General features: G+C 36.6%; 1 pseudogene; it reads right to left on the reverse strand.

Annotated features, from left to right (window-relative positions):
- LOC149238458 (fatty acid elongase 3-like) overlaps window positions 1–11,355 on the reverse strand; it is a 124,265-nt pseudogene extending 112,910 nt beyond the window's left edge.
- Window positions 11,356–11,703: the final 348 nt, after the last annotated feature.

Genomic DNA, 11,703 nt, shown 5'->3' on the forward strand with positions numbered 1-11,703 from the left:
CAACAAACTTGTTTAAGTGAAATATCATTTATATGGTTATTTTACCAAGAATATGTGATAATTCTACTTCCACCATAACAATAATGAAATCTCTTTAAGTATTTTAAGTTCTATATGAAAACTACTAAGAAGAAATTGCATAAAATTTCACAAAGATGACATGGGGTTTTCGCTCACTTAGGGGTTTGATATGAATCTGATAGGGTTTCTGGAGCCTTTGTCCCATCCCATATGGTACCCCCATGGGGGGCTAGTGGAGGCCCCTCATTGAAGATCATTGTAGTTGGTCGATCATCCTAGCCATCTACGCAAATCAAGGTTCAACAACATCCTGCACAACACTTTAGCCCCTATGCACGAGCAAGCCCAAGTCGATGACAAGGGAGCATATCAAATCAGGAGCACACTTCCAAGTCTCAACCAATCTCTCACTGGCGTCATCCTCAAGCTCAAGACACCCCTCTACTAGAGATTTCGGCTGAGAAAATGAAATCCACCATCGAACGGATGAAGGAACATGCATTAATATGCAAATTCATTACCCTTTGGCCCTCTAAAAAGACTTTGATCAACTGGCTCAGAAATAACCAGACCATCAAAGGCGAAGTTGAACTCAAATTGGGTGCCTGAGGCTTCTTCATAGTGATATTTGATAACAATTAAGATAGGGACAACATTTTGCATGGATGGCCTTACTTTATGAACTATGTTGGCCTCTTTGTGAAACCTTGGGTTCCTCAATTCAACCCTTAAAAAGAGTATGTTTCTTATCTTCTGGTGTGGATCAGATTGTACTCTTTACCACATGAGTATTGGGATCCAAAAGTTTGAGTTGACATCAACGACAAACTAGGTAAATTTTCAATGCTCTTAGATATCATGAGAACCAGGCGCTACACATCCTACACCAGGTTGTGTGTTTACATGGATCTCACTAAACCACTTCCAACACACATTCATCTCAACTACGAGGATGTAATTTTGGAGCAAGCAATAGACTATGAGAAAATACCATTCATATGTCACCACGGCCACGCCTATGGCCATCTCTTCAAGGATTGACCCAACCCTCCTCCCCCAGTGAAATAATAATGCACTAATGCAACCACCCAATTTGGAAAGATGGCTTCAAGGCAGTCTCAAGTCGTAAGCAAACTTCCAAGAAAAAAGGAGAATCCTCAAACCCCTCAGGAACTCAAGGCAGGAATGAATTATCCCTTCTTTAAATTTATCTAAAAGAGGATGAAACCAAGGCTAATCCTAGGGGGATACAATAGATCATGCATCACAATAAGAAAAAGAAACATTAACTCCGTCAAATCCTCCTTAGAGCACTAACGAACCCTATGAAGAACTGCCTCTCCCAATGGAGGAAGAAGATATACAGGATCCATAGCTGAAAGAGATGGATCTACATCAAATTGCAGAAAACTAGCAACAAAAATAACTTGCACCTATTCCACAGGGCCAATTTCAACTAGTTGCGAGAACTTACATGTGACATCAAAATGTGCTTTTGCAAAAAGCCAACACTCTATGTACCATTCCTTCCCCCTCTTCCTCTTTCTCCATGTAAGGAATAAAACATAATTCCACTAAAGAATTTCTATCAACTGTAAAGGAGCTTAAGAAGAAGGGTAGGAAAACCAATATCCAGCTCTTGTAAGACCCTGGAAAATTCCTAGTTAATTTGGGATGCGTTACCCCTATGACACCCTCTTCCCTCCCTTATCATCGTGTCAATGATCAAAATCATTTCATGGAATGTGAGATTGATTAAATGGAAATCCAAATGTTGAGTCCTCAATAATCAAATTACCAAGCAACAACCCGACATTATCCTCTTACAAGAAACCAAATTCTCTCACAAAAACCTCACTGAAACAATCCCTTCCATTTGGAAAAATTGTGATTTCCTTTCTCAATGTCCCTTTGGGACCGCAAGAGGATTGGCTATTATTTGGAATCTAACTATGATTCATCTCACAGACTCTTTCTCTCTCCTTTGAATCCTTATTGTAGCCTTTCAACATATAGGTTATTCTCAATATAGTTTTCTCTCTCATGTCTATGGGCTTATTCTTCCTCAAGACAAAACATGATTCATTTTCAATCCTTTTTTTGTTCATCGCATGGTGTCTCTTGAACCTTGGATTATGGTAGGGGATTTCAATCTTATATGGTCCCTTCAGGAGAAGAAGGGGGGGTCAGAAATTTAGAGTAAGGATCAAAATATTTTAACTCCTTCATTGATAACTGCAAATGGTAGATGTTGAAACCGCAAATGACACCTATACCTGGAATAATCGTAGAGGAGGAACACACCAATTTTTTTCATGGCTTGATTGTTTCTTAACCTTAGAGTCTCTCTTATTATTTGGTATCTGGCTCGATGCCTCAATCCTCCCTAGTCAAAGCTCTGATCATTGGTCGATTGCTTGGCAGATGCATTGGTCGACATCCCTAAGGAACACACATTTTCACTTTGAGGCCTGCTTGCTGTGGAATCCTAACTTTTTAACCAATATGGAAAACCTGTGGTCTGATTGAGCATTAATCAAAGGAAATGCTTATCACTTTCAATAGAGGTTAAAATCTCTTAAACAAAAAATCAAAGAATGGAATGAGTAAGACTTCAAAAACATTTTCGATGGAAATATCACATTGGAAACCCAAATTAAAGAGGTCTAACAAAGAATTATATCAATAGGAAGCACTCCCAACTTAACATAAATATAGAGTACTCTTCGGCATAAACTACATGAGAGATTGGCTCAAGAACAGATTATTTATCGACAAAAATCAATAATCAAATGGCTAAAAGGTGAAGAGGGAAAGACCAAATTTTTTCATAGATCAATGATCAGTTATAGACATGAAAAAAAATTCCATCAGTTGCATGTTCACAAAAATCACTGTGTGGGAGATCATAATGACATGTCCAGTCTCTTCTCCAAACACTTAAGTGACCACCTATCAAAATCTATTTCTAACAGAATGTGTGCTATCAGGAAAATCACACAACATATTCCCAATCTCATCTCAGATGAGAAGAATGCAACACTCTTACAACCCATCTCCTTGTAAGAAGTATAATAAATATTCATGAGTATGCAAAGGAACAAAGCACCAGGCCCAGACATATTTTCAATAAAATTCTATCAAGCATGTTGGCCTATGCTTGGCCATGATGTGTGGAAAGTTGTTGAAGACTCAAAAACTTCTTCCTCTCTTCTTTCAACCTTTAATTCCACTTTCATTTCTCTCATGCCCAAGTGTAGAAAAGCCTCCACCCCCTCAAACTTTAGATCCATTGCATTATGCAATGTGATCTACAAAATTATCTCCAAAACGGTTTCCAATTTCCTCGAACCTCTCGTCCATGGTATAATTTCTCCTGAGAAAATGGGTTATGTTGAAGGTAGAAAATTTTTGGACAACATCATTCTCATTCAAGAGCAGTTGCACTCTCTTCATTCCACTAAAAAGCCAAGTTGATTCTTAAACTTGATATGTCAAAGGCTTTTGATAAAGTAAGTTGGCATTATATCTACCATGTTCTCGCATCTTATAGATTTCATGAAATGAGGATAGCATGGGTGATTGCCCTTATTTCAAAGGCCTTCTTATTTGTGATTGTCAATCGTTCTCATTCCCCTACCTTTTCTTCCTCATGAGGCATTAGGAAAGGGGATCCTCTCTCTCCTTATATTTTTCTCTTCTCTACTAAAGGCCTTAGTCATGTCATAAAGAATGCCCTTTCTTGTCATTAGATTAAAGGCCTCCTATTAGGATCTAAAGATCAAAGCACAACCCATCAACAATTTGTTGATGATACATTATTAATGGGCACTCCCACTATCAATGAAGGCAGAGAGTTCATGGGGATCCTTGATACCTTTGCAACTGCATCTGGCATCGAAATAAACACTCGTAAATCTTAAATTTTTTTCTTAAACACCTTCCTTGGAGTGAAAATGTATATCTCCCTCTTCTTGGGTTTCCAAAAGAGCTCCCTTCTGACCAAATACCTTAGTGCTCCCCTCACTCTCAACCCTCTCAGATGTTCACTCTAGGAAGATATCCTCGCAAATATTGAAGCCATGCTCTCCTCATGGACCTTTCGATCTCTAAACATCACAATTATTTTTACCCTTCTAAAGTATGTCCTCCAATCCATGCCTTCTTATTTACTCTCTTCCTTAGCTACCCCCAACTCCATTCTCAACAAAATTCAAAGTATATAATGGTCATTTCTATGTGGAGGAGACACACTCCACAAAAAATGAGCACTTGTTGCATGGGAAAAAACTTTATTTTCCCAAATCAAAGGGTGGTGTTAGCCTAAGGGACCTTAAAATTCCGAGTAAGGCACTGATTGTGAAGATATGGTGGAGATGGATGAAATATCATACAACTATGTGGGGTAGAATGTGGGTGAAGAAATACTCTCATGGCATTCTAGACTTGCAATGGGTCAGAATATAAACTTGTCCTCAAGGTTCCCATATTTAAATAGCATCTAATAACAACAAATCCTTAATCCAGGACCATTTCTTCTGGGAGGTGAAGGATGGAAAGACAAATCTCCTCTAGGAAGATTCCTAGAATTAATGGCTGCATCTCTCCTCTCTCCCCTTTTCTTTGCACGTTAGAAATCAACAATTTTCTCAGGGCCTCTCTGTAGTAGCTCAATTATGGGAGGATCATTCTTCTTCAAATGCACAATGGATATCTTGGAAAATTCTCTCATATGCATCAACAAGCCCAAGATGATGAACACCACATTCTAGTGCCAATTCTAGCTGCTCGAAACATAGTTGTTCAATCAGGCCATGACATTTTGAGATGGGGGTATGCCAACCCTAGGAAATTTAATCTAAAAGAAGCGTACAAGCTCCTGATCTATGCTCACCATGATGATGTCAACCTGTCGTGGAAGCACCTATGTAAATTAAAGCACCAGCCAAAAGTGACACTCTTTCTCTAGTTACTCATCAGAAAGAAACCACTGACATGGGAAAATATACAAAATAAAGGATTTATAGGCCCTTCATTATGCCCACTCTATTAAAGTCAGATGTAGGGTCTAAAGAATCTCTTTCTGGAATGTATCTTTTCCATGACTATTTGGGATAGGCTTCATAAGGCTTTTCCGGTAGAAAATATTAAATCCTAGACAATTCCCATTAACTTGGAAAACTAGAATGAAACACCTTATAACAGTCCAATCCTTAATAGAGTATGGGAGCTTGATTTTGTCTTCACTTTATGGATCATATGGAAGGAGTGTAATTCTTAGGTCTTTAAAACTGAAACCCCGTCAACAGAGAAAGCCTGGGCTCAAATCACTACTCAGTTAGGAGAAACTATTACATCAGTACATTGGAAATCATAGGACTAGGATTTCCCAAAATAAAAAAATGCTTTCGTCAATATCTAAGCATATATCAACAATGTCCTAACCCCTCTAGTATCATCCATCATCCTTCGATAACAAATCCTTCAACTTGATCCCCTCCCACATCAGGATTTTGAAAACTTAATTTTGATGGAACTTCTAGATGAAACCCTGGCCCTGCAAGCTATGGGGGAGTTATTCACAACAATGAGGGTCACATTATCCTTAGATATGTAGGCTCACTTGGAACTCTCACAAACAATGAAGCGAAACTTTGAGATTTGGAACATGGTTTAACAAATGCTCTCAATATTGATTATCAACAACTTATAGTTGAAGGAGACTCTCTAATAATTATCTCCATTTTAAAAAAGGTGCAGAATAGAACTCTCCTATCCAAGGCCTCTTCAATTTGGCGGCTAGATCCTCATCTCCAAAGGGTAGTAGGACTCATTCAAAGGATAAAAGCACTTGTATTTTCCCATGTTCGTCGCACAGGAGATAAAATTGCATATCACCTAGAAAACCATGCTCTAGATGAATAATGCATGACCTTGGAATTGAACTTGTCCCAGTCAGTTCTTGTGCAAATTAGAGCTACATGCGAGAACATGTCCAATCAATATCTAGCCCCCAGCACGGGTGCGAATGTAGAGTCCTCGAATTGAAAAGACTACCCTAGGCGGTTTGGCTCTCCACCTTTGGGGCTATGTGTCAACCATAGCTCAATTGTATCCTCTATTAAATACCCTCATGTATGGATCCTTCACCATAATTGCGAGTAAGTAATATAGAGTTTGTTTTATGATGTATCATGATGATTATAAGGTCATTTGACCTCAAGGAGAATTGTGTTGGTTTAATTCTCTCACAAGCGAGGATATTATACATTCATATAGTTTCATGGAGAATCAAAATATGCTTTCAGTTTTCATTTGAGCCATGGTGTGTGTTTATTTTAATACCGATCATCCTCGCAATTCTATGGCATCTAGTGTTGATGCCTACATTTGGTATTTTTCTCTTTTCTTCTACATGGAGATTTGGATTTGTTGTCTACTAGTCATGGGGAGATACATGAACTGTAGAATTTCTATGGATGCACAGGGGATCCAATTCAACACTCAGGTTCACCTTTCAGACTAGGGTAAATTGGTCACTCAATGGGGTGATTACATTGGGAGCCATTCATGGCATTTGAAGAAACTTCTTTTGGTTATTACTTCTATTCTCAAACATGAAGGAGACAAACTTGAGGTTGATCCTTTTGGTAATTATTCTTATCAAATTTTAATATGGCCTATGGTTCGTCATCTTAGAGTGTTGGTGAAGAGAAAAATTTATGTGCCACTACTTTTGGGAGGTCATAACATGTGAATGAAGGAGTGCAATTATGTGCAGCAAGGTTCCCGTTCATGGCTCTATCGATTTTGGAAGTAGGTAATTTTAGTTAGTCTATTGGTTGGAGGGATGGGTAAGAGCATGATTACACATTGGAAACCCGTTTATAGCTCTTTGATTCCTTGGTGGCTTCTTGTTAAGCCAAGGCTACACGCTGGTCGTGTTTGAGGCAATGTCGATGTTCGAGGCTCAGGGTTATCATGGAAGGAGTTCTTGCTAAGTGTGGCCAATGGACATAGCTCGTGGCTCGTGACTTTTCGCAGCCCATCTACGTTCTCAGGTCATCCAAACTTAATCAATTTGTTGGCCATCATGCCACTTCTAGTTCTTTTATATAGGATTGTCTAATCATGATAAGCACCTTTACTGTTAGTTATGTGGCTCTTGAACAAAGTTTTGGTTATCGTGTATCATTCCACAAATCATTTTCACTCATGCCTATGGTTTTGAAATAAAATTTAGTTGAACTTAGTATATGTCATACCAGGACTTTAAATTGGTGGTTTTGGGTTGGTTTCCTTGTTGGGAATCCCTTAACACCAACTATAACTGTTTGTACTCATTTTCAACAGTAACTAAATGTCGACGCTTAAATTAAAAAAAGGTTCTATATGATTTTTTTTTTTAATTACAAACAAATAACTATAATATATATATATATATATATATATATATATATATATATATATATATAATCTATATTCATTCTGGTAGTTAATATAATTTTATCATATATAAAAAATAAAATATTCTAAAAAATCCCAAAAAATGACATCAAAAAATATAAATATAAATTAAATATATTAAAACTTATATATATAACATGTTATCCAGTAATATGTATCAAAATAAATATAACAAAATCAACAATTCAAACATTCATGACCTCAAACTATATATTAAAATGAATAATAAGACTAATTCAATAAACAACAAAATATGTGTAATTCTGAGATATCACAATGAATAATGAGAGTAATTCAAGAAATAACAAGATATGTGTAATTAAAATTGATACAGTTTGATCTATCCCTATTATCACTCTGATCAAGTCTTGCTTTCAATCACAACTTGGCCTTACAACAAATTGGTCGTCGACTCTTCATCTACAATTCTGTGGCAACCACATATTTGGAGTGGTTGTTAATGTCAATGTAAGTTTAAATTTGGATACTGGAGGTTAAAATTGAAGATGGAAATTGAATGCCTCTCTATTTTTAAATCTAGAAGCTCCCTTCCAATTCCAAAATATACGCACATATTGGCATAAATGTTATAGCCTCTCTAACTACTCTTATACTTGTCCATCTACCTAATAATATTTGAAACCATTACATAGCTTGGCTCTCCAACCTTTCGTCATGTACAAACATACATTATTAAACTAGGATCAATACTTCAGTATTAAATTTCCCTCCTCCTTATTTTAGCAATATATATATATATATATATATATATATATATATATATATATAAAATTTCAAAATAGGTGTAGTTTTTCTGCCCACAGAGCATATTCAAGCTCCCATGTCACTTATTCTGTGATGTAGCTAGTCCACTCGACCTTTTCCCACATGATGGATTTATTCTATAGCACCATTATTGCGTATGATGATATTGTTCTCAAGCACCATGACTCTTTGTTTACAAGAATAATTTTCCCAAACATAGTTATAGGGGTTCTCTCTGGTATGAAATTACAATTACACTTCACATCATTTGGGAAGATACCTATCTAGATTCTAGCCCGATAACTATAATATGAACAAACGTTGTGTCATATGGGATATTTCCATAACATAAAATATATGGGAAATGAGAAAACAAAAGTGTCTAACTGATCCAGATCTTGGGTGCAAAGATCTACGAGACTTGAATTCCCAGAGAGAGAAGAGAAAACACTTAATATTCCATTAAAATATTCTTAAAAAAATCATAAAATTATGCACTGAATACATCCCAACATACAAAAGGAAAGGTAACTCTTTATTAAATGGAGAATTTTTTACAATTACATAGTGGTAGGTAGATTTTTCCTTTTGCAAGGTGAGACGTCCCATCATTTATAGTATTTTCGGTGCCTTCTTGAGTTACATCATCCAATACCATGGGTGGATACCACTTTCCATTTGGACCAATCCTCCCCTCTTATGAAGCATTTTTCCCCATTGTAGCAACTTACCTCCTTGGAAGGTTTTGTTGAATATGAGCCAATGGAGAGAATGTTTTGTGTGGTTGACCCATAACTGTGAGTTTGTTGATGACCCAAAAATGAGTTGGTGATGGCAAGGGTTTTGTGATGCTTACCGATAACCATGGTTTTGTGGGTATCCCATCAACATGATGAATGAACATCCAAGGATGGAGTTACATTGTAATGATTATGGGATAATTATGATACCGACACCATATGGCTTAGAAATGGACTTTGATGATAAGGATTTTGGGTGGTTAACCCATAATCGTGGGTTTTTAGTTGACCCATAGCCACGATGAGTGAATATCTAAGGGTAGAGTTACCCTGTAATTCTTGTGGGAAAACTATGATACTAACAATATATGGCCTAGAAAATTGACTTCGAGATAGTTTTCTTTCCAATATGCCAACGTATGGTATAAATATGGTGGCTTGTCTTTGCAAATTGTCACTATCTAATTAAATGTTGTAAATGGTTTCCCCTAATACTCAAGTTTCACAATTTTTATTCCTATTTCAATTCCCTTATTTCACATAATAATGGTTGCATTGAAGGATCCACTAAATAAAAATCAAAAGCCCTCAATGTCATCAGACATAGAATTGTCTGTAGATGTACCTTAAGGACGTTGGTGGGGTGGACTTGGTTGGGGGAGTATTGATTTTCTCCTATCAAATTATTTAACCATTGGACATTCCAGCGTATAGATAAAATCCATATATTATGTTTGAGAGCTAGAGCTTTGACAAGTCATTTTTTGTTGTGAATGATTGCTAACGACAAATTATCCAATATTTTTTTTCCATACTTTGACTATGCAATAATTTGAGCCATTAAAGATCCATCCATTAGGGACTACAATAATAATGTTCATAGCATTGTCATGAGCTTTGATCATTTCCATGCACTTGATATCCAACATCCTTCACACCTTGATAGTCTTCTCCTAAGAACTTGAATACAATAAATCGTCACAATAAGCTAGAGAGGATATTTCACCCATATGTTTCACCACTGAATGGTTTTTGTGACTCTATCTCCATCCAAGGACTTTGTATTTTTTCTTCATCAATTAGTGTATATATTCAATTAGTGTCAAGAATGTTTCTCATCACTTTTGGACACTAGGACTTGAATATGAGCAACACCACACATGAATTTGTGGTCAACATGTGTGATGAGATCTTGTTCTCTATCGGGAAAATTTCCCTTACAATGCCACTTCTTGAATCTAGGTGACTTCATTTAATGAACTCCAACTAATAATATCTCCACACTCTGATAGTGTTGTTGTAGAAGTCGGTGTAGAGAATCTAGTATGTGGATGCCATAAAGAATATATGACCCTCATTTTTATTCATTTGGGAACATAATTCCATCATGCTACCTAGCCATGGTGGTATGGTGCCCACAAGTTCATTGCTTGACAAGTCAAGTAGAGAAATATATCTTAACATTGTCGATAACCACTTGGTAATTCTTCCCTCTATGTTGAAGCCAGCAAGGGAATGCTGATACAATCCAGGGAGCTTCAATAGCACTATGGGTATGTTCACCCAATTTAAATCACTACGACAAAAGAAATATGAATAAACCACAATATAGAACAATGTTCTAGTGAGGATGGTCACAATGTGTAGCAACTATGAGAACTCTAGTCGATCATAACAAACATAGACGATTGCGATGTGGTAGAATACATGGAGGAAGGTGAGGGGTTTCTTGTGGACATTCCATATGGTTGTGTTGAAGAGTTTGTGGTCCTTTGTGAGGTAGAATATGTATAACTAGAAGAACACTTTTCTAGAGAAGTGTGTGCCTAAGGGGGAACACATTATCCACTCAATTATGTTGCTAAATGTCTTATTCTTAGTCCATCTTGTCTCTTTGATCTCCACCATTATGGCTTCCCAGTAGCCCATGAATATGTTCGTTGAAGCCATGATGACATAGAAGTTGTCAATGGAAAGGATTGGCCACAGAGGTAATAAATTTTTCCTTGTTATGAGTAGAATTTTGAGAAGTAGAATGAGAAAGATATAGGATGCAATAGCCACAAGCTAAAAGAGCCAAGTGGAACCCTAATCATGATGATCCCACCTAAAATGATATATGGTGGGCTACTCTACCAACAAATACCTCACACTATCCCTTGTGTCTCTAATCCATCTCCATGCTTAATTTATCGTTTATAATAAATATTACAAGGCCAATGACATAATAAACCTTAGATCGATATTTTCAAATTCCTAGATATCCTACCAAAAAACAATATTTTTAGAGAAACAAACTATTTTTCCTCTTCCTCCCCACCACAAAAAAAAAATAGAGTGATCAACCTATTGAAACATCCATTGAAATTTAGTTTAACTTCCATGTAGGTTGTAAAATGCCATTCACTCACATTGTAATGTAGAGATAGGGTAATACTTTCTTACCTAAGCTGAATTTTCTATTTCAGAAAGGTGAAGAGGGGATCCACTGATGGAGTAAAATTGTGCTATCGTCTTCCTAAACCTAGTCATTGGTTCCTTTGAGGGGTTATTTTCCATGGAATTTTTAATCTTTTCAATGATTAGAGAGTGTTATTTTGGTTTCTAAATTTAAATAATTCAAAATCTTGCACAAATTTTCAGAGAAACATTGTTCCTCATGCTCTTGTGAGCTTCCATGTGACCCTTTGTTTAGGGAAGAAACTTGAAC

This window comes from Pinus tabuliformis, chromosome 8 (assembly GCF_031772625.1).
Source record: "Pinus tabuliformis cultivar Carrire ecotype Pingquan chromosome 8, CPIR1, whole genome shotgun sequence".
In the NCBI taxonomy this organism is placed as follows: Eukaryota; Viridiplantae; Streptophyta; class Pinopsida; order Pinales; family Pinaceae; genus Pinus; species Pinus tabuliformis.